Genomic DNA, 15794 nt, shown 5'->3' on the forward strand with positions numbered 1-15794 from the left:
TTTTGGTGTGAAGGGAACAGATTCGGTCAATGGTGATATGGGTGCCCAGAGAAGGGCCTTGACCCAAAACATCACCCATTCCTTCTCTCCAGAGATGCTGCCGTGTCCTGTTGAGTCACTCCAGCTTTTTGTGTCTATCTTCAGCATAGACATGGAAGTTGTAGACTATTTCTACTACAAGGTTACATTCAACCCCCGTTCCTTAGGTCAATAACCAACTTGTGTTAAGACCTTAATTGTTGGCCTGACACCATGACACCAGGTTTTGATCTCTTTCCTGTACTTTGCCTCATCGTGATGTTGAACAGGCCATCACCAGTCATCGTCCAACTCAAAGATCAAACAGGAGCTTTGATCTGTGGGATCGTGAAAGGCTTGGATATCGTGGGTGTGAGATGATGTTTCCACTAGTGGGAGATTCTAGGACTAGGGGTCATAGCCTCAGAATTAAAGGACTTTCTTTTAGGAAGGAGATGAGGCGAAATGTATTTAATCAGAGGTTGGTGAATCTGTGGAATTCTTTGAGGCAAAGTCAGTGGATATATTTAAGGCAGAGATAGATAGAATCTTGATTAGTACGGGTGTCAGGGGTTATGGGGAGAAGGCAGGAGAATGGGGTTAGGAGGGAGAGATAGATGATTGAATGGTGGAGCAGACTTGCTACGCCGAATGGCCTAATTCTATTCCTATCACTTATGACCTTATGACCTTTTGAGCTGTACTGGAGTACACAGTCACGGGTGTACAAGTTTTTTTAGTTTAGTTCATTATTGTCACATGTACCAACGTACAGTGAAAAGCTTTTTGTTGTGTGCTGCACAGAAACAAAATGTTACACATGATTATTACAATCAAACCATCCACTGTGTACAGATGCAAGATTATTACATTTAGTGCAAGTCTGATTAAAGATACTTCAACGCTCTCCAATGAGGTAGACGGGTGGTTAGAAACCTACTCTAGCTGGATAGAGGATGGTTCAGTTGCCTGATAACAGCTGGGAAGAAACTGTCCCTTAATCTGGAGGTGTTCATTTTTGAACCTGCACTTCTTGCCTGATGGGAGGGGGGAGAGAGGGAATGGTCGGGCTGAGTAAAAGAATGAGCACACGGCCCTGAGGAACACAAGTGTTGAGGGGCAGGGTAATGTTTGAATGAATTGCCCGTGCAAAATTTAGATGCCAAACATGCTATTTAAATTCAAGTTGCTCGAAGTGAGCCACTACACCCAGAATGATTGAACTGGCAGATGATAGTGTTAGAGTCTCTACTTAAATGCAAGATGGTACTACTTTGCATTCACAGATATTCAGGATACCATATGGATACAGGTCTCAGCCAAGTGGATGGCTGTTGCGAGGCTATTTAAACCACAGTAAACAAAGGGCTCTGCAGACTTGGGTGGGGGAAATAGGTTCACAGCCACTGTCAACTCAAATCCACCATCGGCACCAAAACGAGGACAGAAACCAGCATCACCTCCTGTGTGATGGCAGAAGGCATAAGTGCCCTGGAGGATGAGACATCTGCTAGTGGCCCTGTGCCACCGATCCATCCTATATTGCAATCAGTCACTGGAAAGTTTATGCATCGTCTTCCTTCAGTAGCCATGGTAACAAACAAACAGTGACAAAAACAACCAGCTGAACACAAACCATATCAGAGCACGTAGACCTTGAGGGATTGAGGTACTGAATACAGACAAGTGTATCGTACATTGTGCTGGATGACCCGCTGCCCTTTGTACATTTCATTCAGTTTGCCAAGATCATAGCAAAGGTTTGGTTTGGATTATTACCATTGTCACATGCACCGAGATGCGGTGAAACGCGTTTGTCTTTCCTGCTTTTTTCAGTTTAGTTTAGAGATACAGCGCGGAAACAGGCCCTTTGGGCCATCGAATCCAAGCCGGCCAGCGATCCCCACACACTAACACTACCCTACGCACACCAGGAACAGTTTTACATTTATACCAAGCCAATTGACCTACAAACCTGTGTGTATTTGGAGTGTGGGAGGAAACCGAAGATCTCAGTGAAAACCCACGCAGGTTATAGGGAGAATGTACAAACAGCATACAGACCAGCAACTGTAGTCAGGATCGAACCCAGTGCTGTCAGGCTGTAGCTCTACCACTACATCACCATATCGCCCTAAGTGCTATCCAATCAATTCATACCATAGGGTATGGTATGTACAGTACATTGAGAAAGTATTCAGCCCCCTTCACTTTTTCCACATTTTGTTACATTACAGCCTTATTCTAAAATTGGTTACAGTCATTTTTTTTTATCATCAATCTACGCACAATACCTCATAATATAAAAGCAACAACAGGTGTTTAGTGATTATTGCAAAATAATTAAAAATAAATAACTCAAATATCCCATTTACGTAAGTATTGAGACCCTTTGCTGTGACTCTCAAAATTGAGCTTTGGTGCATCGTGTTTCCATTGATTATCCTTGAGATGTTCCTACAACTTGATAGCAGTCTTCAAGTGGTAAAGTAAATTGATTGTAGATGATTTGGAAAGGCACGCACCTGTCTATATAAGGTCCCACAGTTGACAGTGCATGTCAGAGCAAAAAACCAAGCCATGAAGACGAAGGAATTGTCTGTAGACCTCCGAGACAGGATTGTGTTGAGACACAGATCTGGGGAAGGGTATAAAACATTTTTTGGAGCATTGCAGGTCCCGAAGAGCACAGTGGCCTCCGTCATTCTTAAATAAAACTTTGAAACCACCAGGACTCTTCATAGAGCCTGGCCAAACTGAGCAATCGGGGGAGAAGGGCCTTAGGATGGAGACTTACTAACATATTCAGGGAGGTGACTAAGAACCTGATGGTAACTCTGACAGAGCTCCAGAGTTCCTCTGTGGAGATGGGAGAAACTTCCAGAAGGACAACTATATCTGCAGCACTCCACCAATCAGGCCTTTATTGTAGAGTGGCCAGACAGAAGCCACTCCTCAGTTAAAGGCACATGACAGCCCGCTTGGAGTTTGCCAAAAGGCACCTAAACAAGATTCCCTGGTGTGATGAAACCAAGATTGAACTCTTGGGCCTAAATGCCAAGTGTCACGTCTGGAGGAAACAAGGCACCGCTCATCACCTGGCCAATACCATATCTACGGCGAAGCATGGTGGTGGCAGCATCATGCTGTGGGGGTGTTTTTCAGCGGTAGGAACTGGGAGACCAGTCAGGATCGAGGTAAAGATGAACGGAGCAAAGTATAGAGAGATCCTTGATGAAAACCTGCTCCAGAGCGTTCAGGACCTCGGACTGGGGCAGACATTCACCTTCCAACAGGACAACGACCTAAAGCTCACGTCCAAGACAACACAGGAGTGCTTTTGTGACAAGTCTGTGAATGTCCGTAAGTGGCCCAGCTAGAGCCCGGACTTGAACCTGATCGAACATCTCTGGAGGGACCTGAAAAAGCTGTTCATCAACGCTCCCCATCCAACCTGACAGAGCTTGAGAGGATCTGCAGAGAAGAATGGGAGAAATTACACAAATACAGGCGTGCCAAGCTTGTAGTGTGATACCCAAGAAGACTTGAGGTTGTAATCACTGCCAAAGGTGCCTCAATAAAGTACTGAGTAAAGGGTCTGAATACTTATGTAAATGTGATATTTCAGTTATTTATTTTTAATTATTTTGCAAAAATTTCTAAACATCTGTTTTCACTTATTTTTATTGTGGGCTATTGTGTGTAGATTGCTGATAAAAAAAAAAGAATTTAATCCATTTTCGAATAAGGCTGTAACGTAACAAAATGTGGAAAAAGTGAAGGGGTCTGAATACTTTCTGAATGCACTGTAAATCAAGATTGGGAATCAGAAATTCATCCTTAATATACATTCATTCATTTGATAACAGCTGGAAAGAAGCTGACAAACTTGAATGAAGTAGAGGTGAACCTTTTGCGTGCATCAAGAACGTGGGATGAACTGCTAACAGAGAGTGGTGAGTCTGTGGAATTTCACAGAGAGTGGTGAGTCGGTGGAATTCTCTGCCTCAGAGGAGGCAGGTTCTCTGGATGCTTTCAAGAGAGAGCTAGATCGGGCTCTTAAAAATAGTGGAGTCAGGGGATATGGGGAGAAGGCAGGAACGGGATACTGATTGGGTACCCATGATCACAGCCATGATCACATTGAATAACGGTGCTGTCTTGAAGGGCCGAATGGCCTACTCCTGCAGCTATTGTCTATTGTCTAACAGGTCACCAGTAATTTTGATGACAGTGCTAATATACTAAATCCAACACAACATGATTGAACTTTGCCGGACTATCGCCTTAAGGCACAAAGCGCTGACCTTTCTAAAACATTATTTCTCTCCAAAAGCCAGATGCTGAAGGGCCTTATCTCTGGACCTACACTGAAATTCAATGTTGAAGAGTTGCAACACAAATACCATGCTCGCAACCTCTCAGGTCAAGACAAAATATCATCGTGTAGCAATCTTATCAATATCCCATTAGGTATCCTGGTTTAAGTGCTTACAAAATGCTTCTACTCAGACCGAGTGTAAATTCAATACTTTCGTTGGAAGAAGTATTTACTTTCCATTAGTTGTAAAGTGCCTTTCGAGTTGAGCATCATTTTGATTATTTCTTCGAAACCATTTCAGTTATTAATTCACTGACAGTATTAGTATACTATAGAACATGGAACAGTAGAGGAGACACCGGAACAGCAGATGCTGACAATTTGAGCAAAACACAAAGTGTTGGTGATAGTCGCAGGTCAGCAGCATTTGACTGATGACGTTTCGGTTCCTCAACGTACTCATGCATATGACAATGAACTTGAACTTGAACTAATTCCTTCAGCTTCCACATAATCCAGGTCTCTCTGTCTTGCATATCCACATGTCTATGTAAAATACTTTATAATGCCACCGTTGTATCTGCTTCCACCACCACCCACAGCAGTCCATTCCACACACTTACAACTCTCTGTGCAAAATAACTTGTCCCGCATTGCTCCTTTAAACTCTCGCCCTCCCACCTTAAAGTTATGCCCATGTAATTGGGCCCTTGTCCTTGCCCTTATGTTTGAAATCCTGGGAAAAAGATTCTGAATGTCTACCCTCTCATAATTTGATTTACTCCTATCAAGTATCCCTCAGCCTCTGATGATCCAGAGAAAACAATCCAGTTGCCCCAACTTCTCCTTGTAGCTAATATGCTCTGATCCAGACAGGGTCCTGGTGAACCTGTCCTGTACCCTCTCCAGAGCCTCCACATCCTTCCTGGACGAGGCAACCAGAACTACATATAATAGTAAGATTAAACAAGAACTTACCAGTTTGAAGTTTGATCTTTATTTTATGAGGAGTTACGATGAGGGAAACATCTCATATGTGAAGACCCTGCCAGCACGCATGAGCGACATTCTTCAAAGCAGCGGTGTGGAATCACAGAAACAGTAATTGAAATAAACATAGTAAAGATAAGAAGAACTAGGATACCAGTTGACCTTTATAATTGAGGGCGGGAGCGGAGGGCACGTAATCCCTCATCGTAACTCCTCATAAAATAAAGATCAAACTTCAAACTGGTAAGTTCTTGTTTAATCATACTATTTTACTTCGGAGTCACGTGAGTGACTACGTGAAGGTTTTAAAGCTCTGTGATTTCAAGCCGTGTAACAGTCCATGCTTCACTCACTGCCGAAGTCATCCAAGGGAGGAAGTATGTTATCGTAATTAAACATGAATCAGTTTTTTAAAAACAATAACAATATTTATTTTAAACAAAGAAAATAACGCTCCCCCGGGCTTAAATTATATATTTGCAGAACTTAAAATCCTTTCTGCAAACAATGCAGGTTTGGCAATCGACTTGTAATAAAATGTTTGGAAAGTCCTTTCCGTGAACCATCCCACTGTTGCCAGGATATGGTCCATTGGCACCTCCATATCCCTGGCCGCCGATGTTGCTGCTGCCCTGGTGGAGTGAGATTTAAAAATGTCAGTATCCACCCCAGCAGCTCCCAATACCTGTCTGAGACATCTTGAGATGGTTTGTACCGACACCCGACCATGTGGCTTTTTGAAGCTGACCCATAGTGCCATTACGCTCCCTCGGAATGCTTTGGTTGTGCTAAGGTATAGCAGCAGATGTGACATGACACATAAATGGGGGTCAGGTGGGTACGCCCGGAATTCCATCGTTAGTCCTGAAGTTCCCGGTCTGCTCTGCTTGACCAGCTCCCAGATTGTGAATGTAATTTGGTCAGCTGATGTGACCATATTGTCCAGTCTTAGATAGTATAGGGACTGGACCCTTTGGGCTGAGACTAAAGCCATCAGCATTACAGTTTTCAGAGTGAGCTGTTCCAGAGTCAGGGATCTGGCTGGTGACCAACCCCTCAGTAATGACAGGACGACACTGACGTCCCAGATCTGGGTGTACTTTGGTCTAGGGGGGTTGGTATTAAAAATACCTTTCATTAGTTTGGCCACCAGCAGATGTGATCCTATGGACTGTTGTCCTGATGCCTGCCATAGATAGGCTGACAGAGCACTCCTAGCACTATTAATTGTGCTGTAATTCAGCCCTTCATCGTAGTGAAGGCTGGACAGGAACTCCAGGATGTTCGTTATTGTAGCTGTTCTATATGTTACCCCAATCCTCGAGCAGTACACTTCCCACTTCCGGATGCTGGAGAGGTACTGTTTCTTGGTTGATTGTCAGTAAGATGCCATCATCATGTCCATGGTCCTGTTTGATAGTCCCAGATCCAATAGTGGCCTTTTTAAATTCTGCAACCCAACAGATTTATCCTGTCATGGCACGGATGACTCTCGTCTGTGACAGGGTGGACCAACAGATCTGGTCTTCTGGGAATGGTCATGGGTGGTTCAGTGACCATGTCAAGGACCACAGGGAGCCATGGCTGTGTAGGCCAGTTGGGTACTACCAAAATACCTGAAGCAGAGTCCATTTGTATTTTGCGTAGGACCTGACTGATGAGGCAGAAGGGGGGAAAAGCATAGAAAAACAATTTTCCCCAATTCAGCGAGAACGTGTCCATCGCTGCTGCCTCAGGGTCTGGTTCCCAAGCGACATATGTTGATAACTGGTGATTCAGTCGGGATGCGAAGAGATCGATATATGGTGTTCCATATCGCTTTGTAATTTCAGCAAATACTTTGGGGTTCAACATCTATTCCGTGTTGTCGTTGAATTTTCATGACCTGGTGTCTGCCACTATATTGAGCTTACCTGGTAGGTAAGTTGCTGATAGCCAAATATGTCTGTCGACACATCATTGCCAGATTGTGTTGACCAGATTGTCACAAGATATCGATTTAATCCACCCATATGGTTAATATAGGCCACCACTGTGGTATTGTCAATTTGTAGGCAGACATGCAAATGGTGCATAGCTGAACAGTAAACTTTTAGCCCATAAAACGCACCCATCATTTCTAAATAATTTATACCCAGTGTCTGTAGTAGTGATGATTCTTGTATGTTCCATCTACCACCAGTACTAGATATAGTGTTAGCGGCTCCCCAGCCTTGAGCACTAGCATCCGTTTGTATCGTGATTGTTGGGTTATTGATAATGATGGGGCTGGAACTATGCCAAATGTTTACTTTCCACCATTGTAATTCTGAGTGCTTTGGCTGGTAATTTCATCGGTCGATCAAAATGACCTGCATGTTGTTTTAGCACTTGCACCTTTGCTCTTTGTAAGTTTTGGTAATGCAAAGGTCCAAGCTGGGTAGCTGGAAATGCTGCTACTAATTTCCCAATTACTCTTGCCACCTGTCGAATAGTTGGTTGATTGGTAACCATCAATTTGTTGCAGGCTTGTACCAATTCTGCTGCTTTCTCTTTTGGCAACGTTACAGACATGTGGACTGAGTTAATTGTGAATCCCAGATAGTCCATAGTTGTGGATGGTGTCAACTTAGATTTATCTGGATGTATAATAAACCCCAGAGTTTCAAACAATTGTTTGGTAGCTAATACCGCTGATTTAGCTAATTCCACGGATTTGCCCACTATCAAAATGTCATCAAGATATGCCATGACAATATGTTTTTGTTTTCTTAGTATTGCCAAGGCTGGTTTTAATATCTTGGTAAATAATCTTGGGGCTGATGTTAGTCCATTTGGCAACACTTTATACTGCCATTGTTGCCCCATCCAGTTAAACTTTAGGTATCTACGATGATCCTTATGAATGGGTGCTGAATAGTATGCATCTTTTAAATCGATGCATGCCATGAAGTATCCTCTGGAAATCAATTGTTTGACAGTAACAAATGTTTCCATTTTGAAATGTATATACTTGACAAAAGTCAGGTCGTCAAGTCAATGATGATGCGACATCCACCATCTTTCTTGGTTTTTGTAAAGATATTTGATACAAATTCCAAAGGGTCATGTTCCGTTTTTTCTATGACTCCTTTTGTATGTAATCTCACCAGTTCTGCCTATCCTTCGTATTTTTCTTTTTGTGAGAGGGTAAACTCCCTGTGGGGTACATGCTGAACTGGTGGCATATTTTTTTGAATGAATTCAATTTTGTATCCCTGAATACTTTGTAGTATATAATTATCAAGAGTGATAGTCCTCCATGCTTCCAAAAACAGGTGTAACCTTCCCCCTGTTAGTACCGGCCCTGCACCTTTTATGTTCTGGAAGGAACCAGACCCACCTACCACTATGGTTACCGGTAGAGTGTTCATTTCCTGGGTTTCTGTTTCTCCATCGGTCGAGGTGTTGCTGTGCGGGGTTGGCGCATCTTCCATGAGGTCCGCTCTGGGCCCTGGCCTAAAAAAGACCTCCGGGGATGATATGCGGGCCCTATGCTTTCACCAGCACCATGATGTTGATGCCTGCTGGTGGATGCGTAGGGGTGCTGCCGCCTGAGTTGTGTGGTTTTGCTCGTTCCTAGGCCCGCCCTCATGAGTCCAAGCGCTTTCGACTCCTCCAGATCTTTAACCTATTTCGACAGGTCCTTTTCAAATAGCAGGATTTGAGGTTGTGAGGTCGCAGATTTGCACAACCCTGCAAATTTGGGATTGAGGGCAGGTCTGATGGCATCTTTCCGCAGGCTATTTATCTCGTACTGTGTGTTGCATAGTAGAGCCAGAGTGTCCTGCTGGTTGTCGGTCATTTCGACGCCATCCACAGAACAAGCATATGATGTAATAGCTGACGTCAGGAGCTTCAGAATTTTTTGGAGCTTCACCTCTTGGGTTCGTATGCCCAACCCAATGTACCCCCAGATTTGATGTTAACGGCCGGTACATTGAGTGAGGTGCAGTTCTCCGGGGGCGTGTATCTGTCCAACGCCTCATTTACTACCTGTCCTTGTAGTGGGTTGAAGGATAGATAGTCAATACTGGTCGCCAATTTTGATTGCAACGGCTGTCCCGCTCGTGGTGTTACCGCGCAGTGGTTGACCACTCCCAGCAGCTCTTCCTGTTCCTGCACCCCCAATATACTGCTGTTGTCTTCAGCCACGGACCCCTCTTCTTGACCAGCCAGGCCCTGGTCACCAACGCTCCCCTCTGCTGAGGGAGATGCAATGGACAGTGCTGGATATTGCACTGTTGTGGGTGTGCATGCACTCCCATGGCGGGCTTGCCCCATCTCCCGGAGCAAGTCCCGCTGGAGCATCTGCTCCATCAACCGCTCCATGTGGGCCAAACGGTCACCTTTGCCGCTCTCAGGCAGCGTGTCTGCCTGACCGGACTCATCGGAGTCTACCAGCCGGCCGACTTCTGTTTTGCCTTGCCTCCAACCCGCTGCGGTGGTTCAAGCTGAGCAGCTTGCGGCGTTGGGCTCGGCTCAGCAGAAATTGCGTCGGTGACTGTGGACCGCAGCGAGTGCGGTCCAGGTGCCGCTGGTCACCCCCCACTGCTGGAACCCTCCTGGGCCATCACAGTCGGACGGGGTGCGACCTTCTTTGTTTTTCTGCCCTTGTCCATGTTCTCTATAAAACAGAGCACAACAAGGGGTTTACGAAATACGACCTCAAAATAAGTTTTACTTACCTGGAGGTCCCATTTTAAACTCTATTGCGGGAAAGCTCGTTCTCCCGCCCATCGCTGTTGCACTGCGTGAGACGCTATGTCGCACATGCGTGCTGGCGGGGTCTTCACATAGTCACTCACGTGACTCCGAAGTAAAATATACCAAATGCACCCTAACCAAAGTTTTATGACTTCCTGACACTTACACTCAATGACTCAACAAATGAAGGCAGCACACCAAACTCCTTTTTTTTTCCAATTTATCTACGTGTGTTGCTACTTTTAACGAGCTATAAACTTGGGCTTGAAGAAACCTCTATACATCAGTGTTGTTAAGAATCATAGAATCAGTCAACTAGCACTGAAACAGGACCACCAGCCAAACTTGTCCATGCCGACCAAGATGCCTCATCTAAGCTAGTCTCATTTTCCCACGTTTGACCTATATCCCATCTAAACATTTCCCATCAATGTTCTTATTGTACCTTCTCCACGACTTCATCTGGCAGCTCATTCATTATACCCCCACCCTCTGTATGAAAATATTCCCCCTCAGGTTCCTATTTAATCTTTCCCCTCTCACCTTAAACTTGTGCCCTCTGGTTTAGATACCCCTAACCCTGGCAAGAAAGACTATGTCCATTCACTATGATTCTTCTCCTCATGATTTTCTAAACCTCTGTAAGATCATTGCTCAGCATCCTGCACTCCAAGGAATAAAGTCCTGGCCAGCCCAGACCCAGAAGTTCTGGCAATATCCTACTAACTGCCGGAATAAGCTGCCAGAAGAGGTGCCGTAGTTGTGGCTGGGATTATCTCAACGTTTAAGAAACAATTGGACAAGTACATGGATAGGACAGGTACATGGATAGGACAGGTTTGTAGGGATATGGACCAAGTGCAGGCAAATGGGACTAGTGTAGCTAGGACATTGTTGGCCGATGTGGGCGAGTTGGGCCGAAGGGTCTGTTTCCACACTGTATCATTCTATGACTCAATGATTATATCCCCTTAAATATTTTCTGCACTCATTCAATCTTAGTTTAGATGTCCAGAGTGGAAACAGGACCTTTGGCCCACCGAGTCCACATCGACCAACAATCACCCATACACTCGTTCTATCCTATATACCAGGAACAATTTTTACAGAAGCCAATTAACCTACAAACCTTCCCATCTTTGGAATATGCGAGGAAACTGAAACACCAGGAGAAAACCCACGTGGGCACAGGGAGAACGTACAAACTCCTTATAGACAGCAGCGTAGTCATGATTTCTGGCGATGTAAGGCAACAACTCCACCACTGGGCCACTGTGCCGTCCTAAATCTTAATGCCATTCGTCCCATAGCAGGATGACCAAAAATGAACCCAATATTCCAAGTGCAGCCACACCAACGGCTTGTGTGACTGTAACATGTCATCACAACCCCTACATGTGATCTTGGGGAGCCATCTTGGGGAACGGCTGCTAACCAGCAGCCGTCCGTTTAATTCTTTTCTTTTTCAGTTTTTAGTTAGTTTTGTTCGTCGTTTTTTCGGAGAAATGGACTTCTTATGTGGGGGGAAGGAGGTAACCTTACTTCTAGTCCCTACCTGGTTGGTGAGGCAGCTTTTTCTCTGGGCTGCCCGTCGACCCGTCCTCGTGGCCCACCAGCGGGCTTGGAGCGCCGTTTCCTGGTGGGGACCGCCCAGCACCTTGACTTCGGTGGCAGCACAGCGCTGGAGTGCCATCGCGGAGCAGAGCGGGCGATGCCTTGCCTGGGTCGCCACGCTGGATCGACGCGCTGGAGCTCCGGTGAGCTGGACCGCCGAGAGCAACTCCTCCGGGCTGCGGGTCTGCAGAGCGGACCGGGCAGCTCCGACATTAACATCGGGAGCCTGGGAGCTCCAACTCGGTGTCTTCTTGTCGGCTTCGGAAGCCGACAATCCCCTGCTAGGAAGCGGCCGTTCCAGGTGGCCCAGCCGCTGTGAGGACTCTCCCGACGCCGGGGCAAGACCACCCGGCTAGAACGGCCAGGAACATCGGGCCTCCGTTGAGGCAACAGCGGTGGCCTTAATAGGCCTGACTTTTGGGAGAACTGGGGTTGGGGACTGGACTTTTGTGCCTTCCCCCACAATGGTAACCACTGTGGGGGGATGATTTTTCTGTATGTAAGGTACTTTGTTAGTCTGTGTCCAAGATGGCTGTCGGAAGAGAGAGTGGACGCTGGCGCGCTTTAGCTGCCGCTGCTCTCTCTTCACATTGTGTTTTTTTTTGATTTTTTGATTTTGTGTCTTTGGAGCGATTTCTATCTTTAATTTGTGTATTGATGATGTCCTTATTATTTATTTTTCTCCGACTATATGTTTTTTTTCTCTTCTGTTTAATCTTTGTAAGGTGGCCTTGAGATTTGAAAGGCGTCCGAAAATAAAATTTATTATTATTATTATTATTATATGTAACCTATACTCAATTCCCTGAAAGATGAAGGCCAATGTACCAAAAGTTTTCTTCACCATCCAATCTATTTGTGATGCCACTTTCGGAGAACTACATTACTATACTCCTCTGCTCTACAACATTCTCCAGGGCGCAACCATTCACTGTGAAGGTTTTGTCCTGCTTTGACTTCTGAAAATTTAACACCTCATATACTTATTTGAATTAAACTCCATGAGCCATTCCTTGGCCCACTCGCCCAGCTGACCAAGATCCTGCTGGAATTCTACATTGCCATCTTCACAATCTGTCATATCATGTACTTTAGTGTCATCTGCAATCATGCCTTGTACATTCTCAACCAAATCATTGATAGAAATGACAAACAACAAACCGATTCCTATAGGCACACCACTAGTCACAGCCTTGAGTCTGAAAAGCATGGGACCTGCCATTAAATGGATACTTTGCCTTTCCATTTAACCTCCCAAAGTGCAACATCTCAAGGCTGCCTTGATTAAACTCCTCCCAACATTTTGTTGGCCATTATCTTTAACTGATGAATCCTGGTGAATCCATTGGCAGGCTTCTTTAGTATTTGCAACTCCATCTATTTTTGTGTAGTCTGCTAACCTATCTACTATCTACATTTACAAGCCATTTATATATCACAAACAACAGAGGTCCCAGCGGTCTGAAACAGCTTCCCACCAGAAATATCACCTGTCCATTTCCTCTATTGATACTGTCTGACCTATTGAGTTCCTCCTGCACATTGCTTTTTGCTCAAGAGATCCCTGCACTGATCCACCTGGTCACGTATCTTCAGCCAGGATAATACTCTCCCTCCATCTTCAATGGGTACGTCAGCTCTGAATCTAAATACCAAATGATCAAGGACCCCATGCATCTTAATCTGTAGGGACCTTGTCAAATACTTTACTGAATGAAGATCACATCCACGCCTTACCACCAATCACTTCTGTCACCTCCTCAAAAACGCTCTTGTTTTTAACTTATGCATAAGTTCTCGTGGAATTCTTGATGATCCTACTTGTCAAGGACATTTCAAGGCTCCTTTTTATCCCTCTTAATTCTGTCTGAGTTTGTTTCTGCACTATTTATATTCCTGACTGGTTTCCTCATCAGTTTCACAAAATTTACAATCTCTTTCATCATCCAAGCTTCCTTTACTTTATCATCCTTGTCCCTCGTCCTTAGTAGAACATGCCGATCATGAACTCTGATTAGATGGTATCTATCCATCTATCTATCTATCTATCTATCTATCTATCTATCTATCTATCTATCTATCTATCTATCTATCTATCTATCTATCTATCTATCTATCTATCTATCTATCTTCCATCCATACATCCTACTAAAACTCTTCTCTTGATTGCATGTATATATATGTGTGTGTGTTGTGTGTGATCTAAGCACAATCTGGTTAATTCCTATTTTCTTCCAAACGCTAGGCCACAGCCTTCCCATTTTCACACATTCTATTCACAATTTTCCCATTGAGGCGATAAACATCTTCCCGTTGCATTCCCACCTACATTTCCAAACTTTTTAATCATTTAAAGTTTTAAAAACAGCCCGAAACTCACCCATTTCACAATGGACTCGCAAGGCAGTACGGGACACTCCGGGAGGGAGGGGCACGCCAGCGCTCGTGCAGAGGCTGTCCGCACCCAACACCCGACATATGGTGGCAAGAGAGCCACTGAAGTTGCAATCTTGATAATTGAGATACATAACTGGGCAAATCACCCAGTTCAGATTGCGTTATAACTGAGATGGAACATTGACTCTTTCCAATAGCCTGCATATAAATGCAAACATATTTTTAGAGATAGAACGCAGAATCAGGCCCTTCAGTCCAGCGAGTCTGCACTGATCAACAATTTCTCCACATTAACACTATCCTACACACACTAGGGCCAATTTTACATTTTACAATTACACCAGGCCAATTAACCTACAAACCTGTACGTCTTTGGAGTGTGGGTGGAAACCGAAGATCCCGAAGAAAGCCCACGCAGGTCATGGGGAGATCGTATAAATTCCGTACAGACAAGCATCCATAGTCAGGATTAAACCTAGGCCTCTGGAGCTGAAAGGCAGCTGCTCTACCGCTGCACCACCATGCTGCCCATTGTTATTACAGTTGAATAAGATCATTATACTGACAGATTTATCTCTAACTCTAACCACCTCCCCTTTGGCTTGGAATCCGGTACTTCTTTACTGTTGCTGAATTCCGAATGTTGATACATGGTTGGTACATGGTAGGTAGCCAATATATACTTTCTGTTTGAAGTATTAACAAAAGAAAATCTGGATGTTGGCGATCAGAATGTTTTTAGCTGGGCAAGAACGAAATAGTTAAATTTACTTCCTTACTAAACTATAACTCCCTGTAATACTGAAATTCACCTACAATGTAAGATCTCCCCTGCAATATGAAGGGCCTGTCCCATTTTCATGACTTAATTTAAAACCTTTGCCGAGTTTAAAGGATCTAAAAACAAAATCAAGATCGTGGTAAACTACCAACTCCTACGACCTTCCAAGACTATGTTCACGGACTCCTACGAGTAGGTCTACGAATTCCCACGACTATTTCGATGCCCACCTTACAAGTAAAAAGTTGCAATTTCTTTCATCCCAACCATTTTTTGACTTGTGGACATTTTTTATCGGGCTGGAAAAAACGTCCCGATTTACTTGATGCCACGAATACCTATGGCTGACATAACGAGCCGCTACGATATATCTACAAACTCCTACGACCTCCTACAGACTCATTACAAATTCTGTGAGTTTGAATCAAGGGGAAAACCCGGGAGAATTCGTGAAAAACTCGTGAAAGTGGGACAGGCCCTTTACAGTGGCTTTGTGACTCATGGAGGATGGCAAATAGGGGTTCTGAATTTGGATAATGCTACCAAGGTATTTGTCAAGGTACAGTAAAAATCTTTGTTTTGTGTAGTAGTCCGGCAGTACATAGCATACACAAGTACAACAGGTAGTACAGAGGTGAAGATAAACAGAGTGCAGAATACAGTGTTGCAGCTGCAGGGAAAGTGCAGATTAAAAAGTGTGAGTGCCACAATGAGGTGGATTGGAGGATCAGGATACGTCCCAAGCACTTGGAGGTTTCGTTCATGAGTCTGTTAACAGCGGATAACTTGAATCTGGCGGCATGCGCTTTCACGCTTTCGTATCTTCTGCTCGACTGCGAAGGGAGGAGGAGAGAATGCGAGTGGCTCATGATTATGTTGGCAGCTTTCACGAAGCATTGTGATGTGTAGGTGAGTGCAGTGCAGTAAATAATGTGTTTTCAAATAAAA

The 15794-nt window shown here is 44.5% G+C and overlaps 1 protein-coding gene across 7 annotated transcripts in view; it reads right to left on the minus strand.

The window, feature by feature from the left end:
• frmpd4 (FERM and PDZ domain containing 4) overlaps positions 1-15794 on the minus strand; it is a 574431-nt gene that overhangs the window by 116258 nt on the left and 442379 nt on the right. The window lies entirely within an intron of this gene.

This window comes from Leucoraja erinacea, chromosome 13 (genome assembly GCF_028641065.1).
Source record: "Leucoraja erinacea ecotype New England chromosome 13, Leri_hhj_1, whole genome shotgun sequence".
NCBI classification, from domain to species: Eukaryota; Metazoa; Chordata; class Chondrichthyes; order Rajiformes; family Rajidae; genus Leucoraja; species Leucoraja erinaceus.